Source organism: Anguilla anguilla, chromosome 10, assembly GCF_013347855.1.
Source record: "Anguilla anguilla isolate fAngAng1 chromosome 10, fAngAng1.pri, whole genome shotgun sequence".
NCBI lineage: Eukaryota > Metazoa > Chordata > Actinopteri > Anguilliformes > Anguillidae > Anguilla > Anguilla anguilla.
In genome coordinates, this window is record NC_049210.1 from 10,414,425 (window position 1) to 10,430,486 (window position 16,062).

At 41.1% G+C, this 16,062-nt stretch overlaps 1 protein-coding gene across 7 annotated transcripts in view; it reads right to left on the minus strand.

The window, feature by feature from the left end:
• Nucleotides 1-9,524, minus strand: part of fgfr1a (fibroblast growth factor receptor 1a) — a 44,991-nt gene extending 35,467 nt beyond the window's left edge. For 3 of the 7 annotated variants that reach the window (XM_035378811.1, XM_035378808.1, XM_035378813.1), the window contains exon 1: nucleotides 8,678-9,522. The gene's annotated coding sequence lies outside the window, so the exon portion shown is untranslated. Of the gene's footprint in view, nucleotides 1-8,677 lie in introns of all 7 variants that reach the window. The other 4 variants (XM_035378806.1, XM_035378807.1, XM_035378810.1 and 1 more) reach the window with 4 other exon arrangements.
• Nucleotides 9,525-16,062: the final 6,538 nt, after the last annotated feature.

Consider the following 16,062-nt stretch of genomic DNA (forward strand, 5'->3'; position numbering starts at 1 on the left):
CAGCCTCCAAGAATCCGAGTCAGCTGCCAGACGGACGGAAGTCCGCCGCGCACGTGGCCAACCGCGCTCCCCGAGCACTCATCACTACGCCACTATTAACAAAGTGGTTTGTGGGGAGGGATAGAGGAACCTCCGACTTTTTAATTTGAAAAGTTGCGCAAGACTCGGTACAAGGGAAACAGGTGGAAAGCAAAGTTCTTCAGGCTACAGAATTTGGGGACAGTCCCTAAGCTTGACTACAGTGCATTATATAATCCAAATAGAACACAAGAGACAGCATTTATGACTCAATGAAACAATGAAAAGGGGAACCAGTAGTGCTATATATTATGCACTTTTTAATACACAAATATTATTGAAAGCTAATTGGACAAATTAATGTCGATGCTCTTGCTTAAAATGTCAGGAACCCAGCAAGTGCCAAAATATCTACCTTACCATCTACTATTGCCTTTGAGCCAACTATGTCAGATTACATGCCCCACAGGGGAGAACAGGACTGGGGAGAAGCAAAAATACCAGTTTCCAACTTTAACTTTACATCTGTGTTCACAGGTTGCACTCCAAAGCACCCACAGGAGCAAGTGAAAACACCAACGGTCAAACTGCCATTTTTTAAAAAGAGGACTGCATGGAGAAACCTGGCTCAATGAAGACTTCTGCTGAGCAGGGCAGGCAGACAGGAAGCAGCAATTAAAAGAGCACTCAATGGGAGTTTGCTGCTTTTCATTAGTGTATCCGGGACCTGGGCAATTAGCAGCTATTCCGAATAAAAACAAGCAAGAAGAAGAAAGTGAAGAGAACAAGCTTTTTTTCCCCCCTCTTTCTTTTCGGTTACTGCTGGGGATTATCAACTAAACAGCACAGAGGTACAGTACATTCTTGACAACCTGTCCTCCTCGGGACCCATACAGAACCTCTAATGTTAAAATAAAGTAACTGCCACTCTTTCCTTTCCTGTTCTTGGCACACAAACAAACCTCTGGCAACAGTGCCCTTCGGCACACTTGATGGCCCACAAGATTCTACAGAAGGGAGTCCCACAGCCACAGAAAATGCCTGCCAGCATTCATCAAGTTGTTAGATCACTGTAACCGTCTCAGACATTAGTCAGTTACGCAGACAAGACGATTCCAATTTTAAAAAGAATTTAAAAGAATTCGAGTTTTGCCCTGAAGATTAGCCAACTGAGCCAGAGGGCTTTGAAGCTGCAACATTCACTTATTAGATCCTGAAATTGGAATATTCTGAGCATTGTTGCCAGTGGTCTCCTTACAGAGGCCCAAAACACATTTTGCCATACGATGTACCTGAACGTTAACGTTAACATTCATAAAAAATGTGAGGAAAACTGGGAGAGAATCACAAGTCAACAGATGAAAGCGAGGGGAACACTATATTTACTATGCTGCTATCACAAAGAGGGGATCAGTCGAGTTGAAACAGGTTCAGAACTTGTTATGAGTTACAGTACTTTTTTTGTTCTTGTTTTTCCCTATTCAGACAAGCAAACTCAACTGAAAGCATGATGTTTTGAGCATTTTGTTCAAAAATGTTTTACTTAAAACTATTATTCCATTGATAAGTATTTTATTTTCCTTTTCATGTGTTCATTTTGTTAACTTTGCCTCCATGAAAGACCTGCATGTCAGGGTACGTATACTCCTTCCATTGCCCTTGACCAAGGCACTGGCCTCAGAAATTGAGTTGGTCCCTGGGCGCTGCACTGTGGCAGCCCACTGCACCTAAGTAACTAGGACGGGTCAAATGCAGAGAAAAACATTACTCTAGAGGGGTTCTATAAAGTTTATCTTATCTGATGTTTGCCTAACACTGCAGAACTTAATCCAAGCTAAAGTAAAACAAATAAATATGCTATAAATAGCCTACCAACTAACTGCTTGCCTCATAATAAAATGTGTTTGATCGTAATCGGCTGAAGTGAAAAGCTAACTTAAGAAATCAGGATTCGCCCTCAGTAATTACAGAACCTACTCCTGCAAATAACATTTCTATGGGAATCGCATTACAGCGAGGAGGGCTTGTGCTCAGTGCAATGAAAGAATCCGATTCCTAGCACAATAAAAACATTAATGGTAATGAAATGAGAACGAAGAGCTGGCCAGAGTCTGGCAAAGCACAGACCGCATAGACTTGCCCAGAGCACAACAGAAGCAACACCATTTCCATGGGATGAATTATTACTTCAGGTAATGTTTGCTTTGGCAAGGTGTGTCTGTAACGAGACCACAGCACAGCAGACCAGATGCTGGCACATGACTAGGACGAACACTGGGACTCAAACAAAAGGCAGGGGGCCACTTCACTCTCAGACATACAGGTGTGGGTGGGCACGGATTCTAAGATGGAGGACTCCCGTTTTGGTTTGTTTGTGCTGATTAACTCCAATATAAATACCCAGGTCGTTTTCATCGTAAACTGTTCCAGAGCAGACGGTACACAAGAGGCTGAGAATCAGAGAATTTGAAATGAGTTTTGTTGTTGGAGCCATTTTCTGAATAGTCATTAACAAAAAAATAATACATTTTAAAAACGTCAGGCAATAGAGCTCTAAGAGGAATGACCATTTCCTCCATCACCTGCATCTTACATAAACAGTCTGTAATCTTCAAAGACACACATAAACATGCGAAAGAATGAATAACAGCGCAAGCTTCCAGCTCATGGAAACAATCTCTTTTCTTAAGAAGGGTGGAGGGGAACACGTAAATGGGATACGAACTGCGAATAACAAAAAGTTAACTGGGGGAAAGAAAGAAGAAAAAAAAAAAAACTTCTGGCTCAGGAGTAAAAAGATTAAAAACAATTTAGTGTAATGAAGCGGCACTGCACAAGAATTCCTGCCATTAAAGGGGCTTAGCCGACATTAACTCCAGTTTACGGAAACGAGGGAACAGACCAGCCCATTTTCTCCGAGCAATCGCATTAAGCGGTCTACATGGGATTGGGAGGCAGGCAGGCCCGTTATGGGTGCCTATTTTTAGCTGTTAATTTGAAAAGCTCTTAATAATAATTAAATGTCGGGATTTGTTTTTTCTTGCCCTAGTGTGCTCAGAGGGACAGACTTGGAGCCTGGCCCCAGCCCCCTAATTACTGTTCGCCAGCATCCATGCATAAAATTCCTCAGCTCTACGTTTGTTTCTGAGACAGGGAGCCTGCCTCCACTCATTTCTCAACTTTCAGAACCAGTCTACTGTGCAGAGTGATTTGGGGTGGGGGGGGGAGGGGGGGGGGGGGGGTCAGACTCCATGAGGCTTAATTCAGAAACCAATGCCACAATTTGCCCCCCCCCCCCCCCCCCCCTCCCCCCCTCCCCCCCCTCTCCGTATGCCTATTCTCACCCAACAGCTGCTGGAGTGTTCCGGTAAAAGCTCCCTGCTTTCCAGCACTTAGGCCTATACCTACATGCGCTCAGGAGCTTCCTCTCTCTAACTCAGTCCAAACAGCCCTGCTCCTTGGAGGTTTTTCTTGCAGGGCAGAACTCAACCTGCATTCCACAGTTAATAATCCGAGGCTCCAGTTGAAAATCTGGCATTGTAAAACACTTGTTTTGGATGGTATTTGATCCAAACTGTGACCACAAAAATGAATTCCTATCCAAAAATCCATTTTACAAGTGTAGCCTGAATTCTAACAACCATTAAACAATAAAATTCCATATTTATTGCCTTTAAATCCTTTAAAGATTGGTCGAAGGCAGAAAGAAAAATAAACTGGTGTCTGTGGTGCAGTCACCTACCACTGGGTGCTGGAAGTCTTTAAACAAACCTTTATAAAAACAGCTCTGATATGAACCATAAGCAACCATTCTTCTGCTCAAACCCTTTAAGTTGCAGGCAGGGAAAATTATGTTCCTTCTTTTACAAAGCTCAACAGTAAGCTCACAGGGGAGCTCTGCCCTCGAGACTGCAGTTCTGCCTGGCCATCCATCCACGCCTTCTCATTTAAGCTACATTTAAAGTGATACTCTGAGCAATACACAAAAAAAAAAAAAACCCAACCGGCGCATGGCACAGCACTAACAGAGAGCACTTGTCTGAGAGTGGAGTCATGGACACGGTGGGTGACTCAGGCACGGTCCATCCAGGGGCATTAGTGCACAACTCCTCTTTGGGGAATGGTGGAGCAGCACAGTGACTGGGCCTTCCTGGAGCCTCTCCAGGTAACCAGGAAGTGATGAATCACCACCAGCCTTCGCAAGGCCCCTGAGTGGCTAGAACTGGGGTTTCCCTCCAGATTGCAAATGCGTGTAGTCTGTGGGTACACAACCTTCAGCATAAATAAGAATAAGATTCTCATGAAGGCTGACCAATTACTACCAACCTACTACTCTTGTGCTGTGGCAGACCTGGGCTGCCTCTGAATGAGTCACTTCCATTGATTTGCATATTTCCCTTTCCCTCTCTCTCATTAGCCACCCCCCCCCCCCCAATCCTCATCCTCCTCTATAATCATTTGGGAGGGTTGCCCACAGAGTCATTTGTATCAATGCTCACAGGGTGATGTCAAGGAAAATTGCTAAAGCAGGGCAGTGCATCAAATGCTAATGCAGTGTGGAGAATCAACCCCAAGAGCTTTGATCCCAGACTTGGCGGGATGGCACTTCCGTATTATTCCATTCTACAGCCATTCAGGGAGGGCAAAATGCACATGGCTCAGCAAAATGGTAAAATTCACATAAGAAGGCTGCATGCTTTTAAAAAATGCAGTAATAATGGAGGGACCGGGCAATCATTTCACACTGTCTACTTTCCATCGCACTGATCACCAGAAATGGAGATTTTACATAATATCTCAAAGGACAGCTTAGATTTACCAAAAATGTAACTGTGGCAATGTGTACTATCCCAGTGACTGTTTTAATTTATCAGTCCATGCGCTGAGCTTTGATTACATGATGCACTGTGCTTGTTTCCATGCACTTTGTACCGTGCACGTTTGGTGACTCACACGGTACAAGTCGCCGTGCATAAGGGTGTCAGTTAGCCAATGAATCCCATCAACAACAAACACTGCCATCATCAGAAACAGCAGCCTGGGTTTGAGCAGGTCTTGACAAAAATGGTTCAGTGAGCTTAAAGCTCTAATACTTTCCCAGTGGACAATATTAAAATACAGTATAAATGTCTGACCTGCCATGTAAATGCTGGTCAAGTCCTCCAAGGCCATAGTTGATAGTATCCACGCCAATTTCCCTAATTGATGTAATTATTGGCTTAAATAGGCTTATATCTTCCAAGGTCTGTTGCAGTTTTCAGTTTCAAGGTAGAGCATTTATAAAAACGTTTAGAAGCACGAGGAGCAGCACTAAAGCTATCCAATTCACAAATAATTGCAACAATTACCAAATTAAAAGGCCTGGGACAAATGAAATCTTGAAACGGATGCCATTTAATTGGGTGGAGGAAGGTGGGCTAACTAAAAAGCACATCTGCAGTTATGCATTTAATGCATCCACAGAAACAAAATAAAAATGACCTATTTCTTAATGTGCACTAGTATGTGGTGCCATTCTTTACATTGAAACCAATTTGAATCAGAGCCAACTAGACCAACTGCTTGCCTTCCCATGGGTCACATCAGATAAACAAGAGGACCTTCCTCTTGATATACCCAAGAGCCATCCATATCAACAGTACAAAACACTGCTTTTGCTTTTAAAGGCTGATTAATACACCAGTTTTCTGCGACATGCTAGCTGGAGCCATTTAAAGAGCCTGCACTGCATTGTGGGAATGGAAAACCTCTGACAGAGCGAGACTGACACGCTTGATAAAATGCTATAAAAATGAAGATTTAATCCAGCACACTGTTAAAGTTTTGGCAAGCAAGCCTTCATCACAACATCCCTTGTCTTAAAAGCTCATGATCTAGACCAGGGGTCCTCAATCTTATCCAGAAAAGGATGGTGTGGGTACTCATCAAGCACTAAAAGCTTTGGTAAGGACCTTGATTTGTAGAATCAGGTGTGTTACTGCTTGGTTGAAACAGAAGCCTGCACCCACACAGGGTCTTTCTGGATAAGATGGGGGACCCCTACTCTAGACAGACTGTTTTGGGTGCCCTTCATAAACTGCAGAGATGGGGACAGTCCATTATTAACATATCTGGACTGCATGTCACAAATTAACCACACACTTATTGAAAGTCAATTTACTTCAACAGGGATGCATGATCAAATCCACTGTGGCAGCGTGTTACAGCTTGTTCAGCTGGGGAAATCGGAGGAAAAACCTGATGTATGATGCCATAATTACTTGTTATTTTTTCTGTAAAATGTTTTAGTTAAGAGCCAAGTGTAGAAGATTAAATATAGATGTCCAACTACTGTTTCTCAGTTAAACCAAGTCAAATCTCAGCATTTAATACAAACATATTTAGAAATGTATTACTGAGGCACAAGGGCGGACACATTAAAGACATTTTTCTATTCCAGTGCACTTGCACAACAGTATATAATTCCCCTCAAACCTACAGCTATAATCCCTTTTGAGTACTTCATAAAATTTTCATCACAGTACTGACAATTTTCTGGTAACTAGATACTGTGCAATATACTTAATTCCAGACTGAGCATGCAAAATATTTCCTTTTGCACAAATGACCAGTACTAATAAGAACATGCAGGTAATGGATCTTCATGAAGACTGTCCTTCAAAGGTGAAAGGGTAATTGACATAAAACCCATGATAACATAAATCTAATCTCAGCTCGTTCAGTTAGGCCATGAAGCATTTCAGGAATGTTTCGTTATTATCTAACCAACAGCCAGATAATTTACGTCATGTCTGTCCCCGTGACTTTTAAAATACTCCGTCTGAGGTCCAGTAATAAGACAGACATTAACTAGTTAATTCATGCCATCCCTTTTCAGAGCTGTAACAAAAACCGCGTTACAATTGGACACTTCTGTTTACTTATTGGAGGGAGGCGACAATGATCTCCCGTGCATTAAGGGAGTGACATTATGAAAAGGAATTAAGCATAAAAAATCGGACATACAAAACAGGTTGTACAAAACTTGCTCTCTTCAGATGAGCGCATACTGGCACAAGCGTGTTCCTTCACGTTAAAAAGACCCGAGGCTTCAACTAGCTTCATAGGACTTGACAAGGAACGCTCGTGCTCAGCAATGGCTGGACCTTGTCGCTCAAAACGCAGAATTACAACTTGGTACTTAAATTTAAAATCTAAATATCAGTTGGGGCACAAGCTAAAGGGTACCTCTGTTTTCAGAGTTTTAAGGTTTTAACATGCAAATTCGTGACGACCCGAACTGAATGGTGATGTTAATGGCATTGATATGCTAAAGACCATCACACAAGCACAAGAATTCAAGTCATTATGTATGGAATAAAAGTAGAAGGGGGAGGGGAAAGAACAGACGATCAATCAAAAGGCGACTGAAAATTTTCGAGCACAGGCCTATCTATTTAGAGCTACAATGCCAATTATTCCATTCAACAAACACATTATTAAACCAATACGAGCAGGGCAGGCTTAACCCCAAGCTATATTCTGTTCTTTGCCGATTAAAACGTATTTTACAGTAGAAACCACTGATATTGATCATGCCTTCTTCAAAATTTTACGTAGTTAAATTCACCCATGTGGAACCCAAACAACTGCATAACACCCAGACTAAGAAAAGTAAACCAAGCTACAACCACTGTAATAATAGTCCAAGTAAGACTAAACACACATACTTATAAAGTTTTCCACGCCTTTAGGATCATGTTAAAACAATACACTCCGTTAAGATGTAGTCACAAAAAATCGGAAATATATTCACTGAAATAGGCTATTACATAGAGACATGTTTAGAAGGGTGAGGCATTCAGTCATTATTTTCAAAACCATTTGGTTATTTCATTTATGTTTTGGTTTTACTGTTATTAAAGTTTGGACGCTACTATCTATTTTATTTTTACTACTATCCCGTTTCATACGCCAGCACGAAAAAATAAATGCGCGCATTTTGTCGAAAAATGCAACAAGTGTTGGGGCACATATTTTAGCCCACAAAGCCACCCTTCAAAGTAGATCGCGATCTGCCTGTAACAACATTCAAACGCCACCTACATCGAGTACCATAGGAGACGGCCGGTCCAGATGCTTAATTTTCCTAAGACACAGACGAAATTGTTACAAAAGCAACCCGAACAACTCAAAATGCTATAATGTTATTTGCCACAAATGCGGTTTTCACAACTGCAGAGACATTACTGATGACTGAGCCGTTAGCTTACAGCACGGTCTAATATTATAACTCCACTAAAAAAAAACACTAGGCTATGAGATTTAGGCTACATTGCAACCATTCCTGGGTAAAAAAAAAAAAGCGCATCATCCCCGTGCAGGAGACTACAAACATATATGGTTGTGCTAAAGAAAACACAAATATTGTCTCTCGGAACGTAAATATTAAAAGTACGCACATGTTTGTTTAATCGTGATTTTGCGCCAAACAAATGTGCAGGGCCAAGGAATGAGAAGTGTACTTCATGAGCCCCGACGCTGCTGAAATACTATGCACCTTTCGACTCTGAGGCAATACTGTCTTCGTTACAACACATGACCGTGATAATTTTCAGGTTCTATGGACATAAAGTATAATTTGCCCCCGAAATAACGTTTAGGATGAGAGCTTGCTTACCTTTTGCCAGGCGAGTGAGAGACACCACGCTCCTCTAGACGGACAAAAACTTTGAATCCGAGATTGTGTAATGTACTAAAAGAAAAACGCAAAAACTTGTTTGATGACTGTATATCCCGCTCCAAAGCTACCAAATGATTTGTTGGGAATGTAAAGGAAAATGTTATAATGCGAGTACACAGTTCTCGATTTAATTGACTTTCTCCACTCCCCGAAATGAAAAGAAACGAGGCACAAAAATCAAAGCACACGGAATCAGCTTCAACGCGGTACGTTTAGGCTATAAAAAAAAACAACAAAAAAACGCACATCTTCATTCCGACGACAAGTTGGCTGAATGTTTTAGTTGGAAAAATGTGTAAAATATAAAAACAGATGCATTTGATGCCGACGCAAAGAAAGGGCTTTACCTTACGATAAAAACGTGGGAGAAACTCCACTCAGCTTTATTGTTTGGGAAGCGGCTTTGCGAGACAAGCTCCGTCTTCAAAATAAGTTTGTACCCAGTTTTGCGGAGCGGTGATTCAACAGCCCAGTCCTTGATGAAAATGTTGCGATTAAGCTCAACCTACTTTCGCACAAGTTTGTTTAAAAATCTTGAATAATAAGCCATGAAAGACGCCGTGTGAGAAGTGTTTTTTTTCTTCTTACTTTACAAAGCACGCTCCTTTACCTAACTTCCCATTCGCATCTCCGACTATCTTAGACCTCCCCCAACTGTTCAAACGATACAGACACAACGAGATTCCGGACTCGTGGAGGCCTGCCCCCTGCCTTCACACTGTGAACGTATAACCACTTCGACGAAGTTAACCTGCCTCCAAACCATCCTCCATACACCTCAGTGCCCAGACACAACCCATCCACTTGGTATTGTGGGTCTTGTAGTTTTAATAGCAGCTAAATCCACAGAGGTGCGTCATGCTGTGCTTATGGAATATGGAACGTTCAATTGTCTGCCTATTATTCATGTACGCTGTATGTTAAATGTCATAAGAACATACTTAGACATAGGAAACCTGAAAAATTACTAAGAAAAAGCTTTCCATCGGAACCTATATGTTCAAGTGGTAGTTGTATCACAGACTGAATTAAGCAGAAAAGTAGCTCAATGAAGAGAAAATCACTATGATGTTCAGTCGATGTTAGAAGCCTATGCCTCATCAATGCGGTGTGTAGCAAAGTGTAAACAAAATACTTATACATTTGTGAACGTATACGTACACTGTCCGGTGCCATTATCTTACTGTACATTTCTTATAGCCTACTTTGACAGCTCCCCACAATTTACATTTAGAGTTTGTACCACTAGAACATGCAACACCTTGCGATTAAATATAGAACGTTATGGCGTACAAATGCTGTTATTTAATGGCATCAGATTAGTCTGTCCTTAGTCAGCATTTATAAAGCTGTATTTGGCTATGTCTGTTGAAGTTACTTTGCCGATTTTAACAAAGGATATTACCCTTTACTCTCATTCGTTATAATGGCCTATAATAAACTTTTTGATGGCAAGGTTCAATTGGAATCAGACAAACATTACATAAAGATCAAATTTGTTTAATCCTGGAGAGCCAAACTAAATTGTGTGCTGTCACATTATTTGTTTGACAAACAGTGTTTACTGGTGTTTACTTTGAGTCTACAACTCAAAAGAATACAAACAACTGCAGCAGCAGTGTTTAATTAAAACATTTAATGAAACGTTTAATTAAAAATAGATATTATCATGCTGACTATATACCAATATGCCCAACAGTGGTACATTCATTAAAAATAAAACATGAAAATTAGTTAGCTGGATAGTTTACCTTCTATGGGACTTCTTTAGCACAGCTACAGTCTTTAGCGTGCTGTGTCGTGCGCACTCATGTTTACACTACTCTGATTCAGCCATACCACATTACCATAAGTATATCTCGGACTGGGTCTCGACAGGTCAGTCATCAGCGCACTGTCCAGTATGATATTGTTTTTTACATTTGCCCAGATTCAGCTATACCTCAACATGCCTGTGAGTTTTGAACTTTTTTTTTTTTTTTTTTTGCAATACCTCTGCATGTACCTTGACATGACCAAAAGTGGCATGAACAAAAGGAGGAGTGTTTATTATGATTTTGTGGAAGGAGGAATCAGTGCATTTTTGCTTGCGCACTGTGGCCAAGCACAGCTGCCATAAATAGACAAATGTTTTAAACCGTATGTTGGAAAGGTATCAAATAGGAATTTGACCCAGCAGCTGCTAATTTAATCTTTCCAAGTTAGAGTATCCATTCAGAGATCATCCATCATGGAGGCAACAGTACAAGCAGAGCAACTCAGACGTCCATCTCCTCAGTGACTTCCTCCGACTCCTCCTGGGAGATCCCAAGACGATCCCAGAGCAGACCAGAGGGGAGATATAAGCCCTCCTGTGTGTCCTAGGTCTGCCCCTGGGTCTCCTCCCATCTGAGTGTGCCTGGTACACCTCCTTCGGTGCACACTGGAATGGTTTGCAGCTGAGTGTGAATTTAGAATAATGATATTGTAATGAATGATATTGAAATTAATGATACCCAGATTGTATGAGAATGTGTAATAACTAGTCACATTACCATTAGTGCAGTGCTGCTTTCAGTACTTATCCAGAGCAAGAGACTCATAATGGTGTTACAGCAAGAGGCTCATAATAATGTTGAACACTAAGTAGGGGCAGTGTGTATTCTCATAAAATTCAGAATTACTGAACGACATGAAGTATATTTTTAGCTAATTACATTACAAGCAATTTGCAGCTATTTAAAATTTGCATTTGAATCCCTTTCAAATGAATTTATTACAGTCAACCTGCAATTAATTATGCATAATATGATTGCTTCAAACTTGAGCACTGCAGCAGTAATCAATAAAGACAAAACATCCACCAGAACCATACACGTAAGTGGCATGATGTAGAAGAGTAGCACCAGTTTTCTTCATTTCTGCTCATCCTTCATTTCACTGCTAGTTTCCACAAAGACAACTGTAAAGAACATGCACTCACAAAAAGGGAAAATTACTAGTAGCCTACGTCTTTATTCGCTCATATTACCAATTGGCATGTTGTATTCGGTCATAGTTTTCCTCTTAAATGAATGGGCTAGATAAAAAAACCAGACATTGGTTCTGGAAATGTAAGGAAAATGCACAAAGACATTTCAGATGAGTCAGAACAGACGCGATACAAAACAGGTAAAATTAATGTTGTCCACTGAGAGCACAACATTATTAACACACTGATGTGGCTTCACATTTACTTTGAAAACAATTAGATTGTCCTGTTTATCGAAAAAAAAAAAAAAAATAGATCACAGTCGATTTTGTTAATGTGGAAATACTGATATTGGTCCATTGCTTTATAATGCCTCATCTCCTTCTCAAAGGAAAAAAAGTGACTCGTTCAAATAAATCCTAATTTCACTAAGTAATGACTGCGCATTTCTCCATAGCTTCCTCCCAGTCTTTTAGACAGCTCCCATCTTGTATTGTTTGTCGTGTTTACAGTGTCACTGGAAACTAAGAATATGGTTCATCATTCACGCAACTAATCACGCGTCTGATTTTTCTGAAAATTTGATAGATGTCTTTACAGGAAATTGAGAATTAAAATCAAAGTTTCAAAATATTTTAGAGCTGCTTCAAAGTTAAATAAAAATAATGGCAAATTAAAGTCAAACCATGAGTCTTAATTATATTGGTGGAAAACTGAAAACATTCTGTCCATTACATGAGAGTGTGATGGAATGCATGGACTAGCATTGGCATTGACACTAAAAAGAGCCAGCAAGTTCCTGGACATTTTTAAACCTGTCTGCCTCTTCTGAGACGATAGTGTAAAATAGAGGAAACTCATTTGGAATCTGACTTATAGTCATGTGCTATGTGTGCATTCTTTTTCTTATTTTTTACTTTTTGGATACATACAGCAGATGTTTCTCCACAACACACTGAGCAGTGAAGTTTGTAATTCAAACCAATATACAGGGAGATTGAGAACTTTAGCTGATTTGGGGAAACTTTACTTTTATAGATGAAAGTAGGACACACAAGAGAATATGTGCTGATAACTGTTGAGTAATGACCTTACAGAGTAAAAGCGTGGAACAGATGTGTAGACATTGCATCATCCATCCTTTTTATAAATGGTTCAGCACAGAAATACTCTCAGATTACATACAATGTGTGTCAAAGTTTTAACTTGCCTCTTACGGTATGAATTCGTCTGAAATATATATATATGAGACTTTCAATCTAGAGCTTTTTAATCAAATATAGTGCTTTAAACATCCATGCTACTTTAGAATTTTGCAGAAAAAAACAATGGACTAACTCTTAAAAACTGAAAGTTTATAGTGAATGAAAATATTAGAGTACTGGAAATAAGAGTGCTGGAACAGAGCATGGAGCAAAATTCAACCAAAATTCCGGGATGTTGAAAGATGGATGCATTCCTGGTTCAACAGATAGCCTCTGTGCTCAACCCCATTTCCATCAGATCAATTAGCCAGTTCAGTTTTTTACTTGTGAGTTGCCAGGTGTACACAAAGCTCAGCTCTGCTCTCCGGCCCTGAAACTGTTTGCTTTGCAGTGGTGAGCGGAATCTGGCAGAGACCTTTTTTTATTATTTCACTTCTTGTGTCAGCTACTGGCCCTCAGTAAGTGCTCAGTAAGAGATTTTTTATCAGCCAGTTATTTCCGGTTATTTTATTTGTTCTGTACGGGCTTCGCTGTTGTGATCGCTCTGTTTGTCACATTGGCCGTCTTAATGTTTGCATTTGCGGCTCCTGCTGTTGGGTCCTTCGGGGCAACACCTGATTGTTTCCTGTTTCTGGTATATCTCAATTGGGTAGGAAATCCTATTTTATTGCAAAAACAATTTGGAGTGTAGACACCTCAGTGACACAAACCGCAAAACTTTCTTAAAAATCATGTCAAATGTCTTGATCAACCATGAAAATTCAAGTAGAACCTTGCTTGGAGAATATTTGGCCATTGAACTTAAGAAGTAAGTAAAATTAAATAATGGGAGAGAACAGAATGTTTCTGAGCACACTGCAGCTATTACTAACTAGATCTGAAACAGCAAAGGGTATGATTTATGAAACACTTTTACCTGTGGTTGTAAAGCTGTAATTTAAAATTCCTTTCAGCCTAAGTTTGGCTGAGCGGAACCTGGGTATTATAAATTCGATTTAGAAGAGGCAGATGTCTAAACTTGAACCAGATGAAAAATTTGCAGGAAGGAAAATAAATAACATAACCAGGTCACAGGTATATTCAATCAGAGCAGGAAACATTTAACACAGCTTGTTACCAAAAAAGAAAGAAAGAGGGAATAAATCTACGTAATTGTTCATTACCCCAATCCTATTCTTTTTAGAGAGCAAAGAAGCAGATCTGAATGGGTCCCATTGACCTACTAAAGAGGGCTTATCAGCAAATACAGCAGTGAATGGAGGTGCCAATGAGGTGTGAAGCAAGCTCACGGAGACTAATGAGCTCTGTGGTGAAATAGAGGGAGAGAGAGAGGGGTGGAAAGGGGGAGAAGAGAGAGAATGCAACAGCAGAAAGGAAGGAGGGGGAAGGGGAAAGGAAGAAGGGGGAAAACATGGTGTGAAGGAGAAAGAAGTAGAATGGCGGGCTATGGGACACAGAAAGGACGCCGCTTGTAATACAGCTCCACAAGTTTTTGCTTAGGCATACCATCCCTGTCAAAGGAATTTGTGAGGGGACACCAGAGTTTAACCCTTTTCTCAGCTCAGCTCAAACAACAGTACAATTTTAGGGTTTTTAAACATGCCGCCCCAATACGCTGCATGAGGAACTGCATGGTAACAAAAGAAGGAATACGTTTGGTGTGAACAGATTGGGCGTTCAGCTTTTGGAAGAATTAACAGTTTGAACCCTTTGCACCACCTCCCTTTAATAAAAGGCACGAGTTCACCTGGACTGCTTATCAGTGGCGTCATTCACTCGCATAATTGAATAATGTAATAGCAGGTCCATTTAAAACAGATAAATAATTCTGGGGGGTGAAATATCAATGAGGGGGAAACTCTTACACTTAGAAAATATACAAAATGGTTTCCTGAATGACTCCCGCTGGCGTGTTCTCCCTGCGCCTCTGAGCCGTGCCAAGCACATGGAAGCAGAGGCAGTGCACACGGAGCTCTTTGTGGCAGCAGGAAATTCCTTGATTTATGAACTCCCAATGTACACAGGAAACAGCCTGACCGCGGCAGGTAGGTTTAAATAGACGTGCAGTGAATTTGCCGGAGCGAGCCGCAGCCGTTCATCTGGCCCGGCTGATTCACTACCGTCCTCTTTATGGGCCCGGCCAAGGAACGGGGCCAATTCTGCCTCCTCTGGCCATGCAGTTTGAGACTTCTGGCCTGTCGATTTTTGTTAACTCAGGGCTAGCATTTAAAAAAAAAAAAAATACATCTGATGCATTAAAGTCATTAAACACACATCTAGTGAATAGAGGGATTTGAGGTGTAATACAGGATTCTTTTCTCCACTGTTTCCAGGGTCGTCAGTATGGCCGTCCATCTGGCAATGCCATAACCCATTAGACTCACTGTTTTCTGCTCGTAAACCACCTCTATTTTCTCCAGTTTTGATGTGGTCAGGTCTTTGATGGCGAAAAACCCGGCGCCCCTTTCAAGCTGTGGCGGGTGACGTGAAACAGACAAGCCCCGTCTGGATCCGCCGATCTGACATCTGCGGGTCGGACGCGGACATAGTTCCGGCCGTGGAAGCAGACAGAACAGCCACGGAGTGCGTGTGTTTGGACAGCACGACGGGTTCGAGGGGAAGCTCTGGGTGTGATATTGCGACTTCCTGTGCGAATGTTGCGCACGTGAAGGTTATTAATTGCATGTAGGGTGCACGTAGGGGTCAAGGATTGCCATGGAGATGAGGTCATACACAGCAGCTTTCATTCCCGTACACTTTGTGGCTCTTATTTGCGCACCTTTGAACTGAACACTAAGCAGAAGAAAGAAAATGATAAATCGGTGCTCAGAAAATGCAAATGGGTGGTAATGGAGAGCACCGTGTGGGCGGTTTGTGATTTCCTCCAGTAATGAGAAGGTGGAGCTCATATATGGTCCCTCAAAGGCATGCTCAGAGAGATTTGCAGCTGGCAAATATGTCAATTACCATACATTTCCTCATCCTAAAGTGCAACATAACCTTAATGTACTGCAGAAACAACATCTGCGTCTATGTCCGATGAAGCTTTGGTTCAGGTTGCCTTTTAAGCAAAACATGAGGTCAAAATTTTGAATTTTACATTGACAAAGGTCGAAAAATGACCTTGACTCTTCTTTAAAGGCAGTAACCCCAAAACCACATGCAAA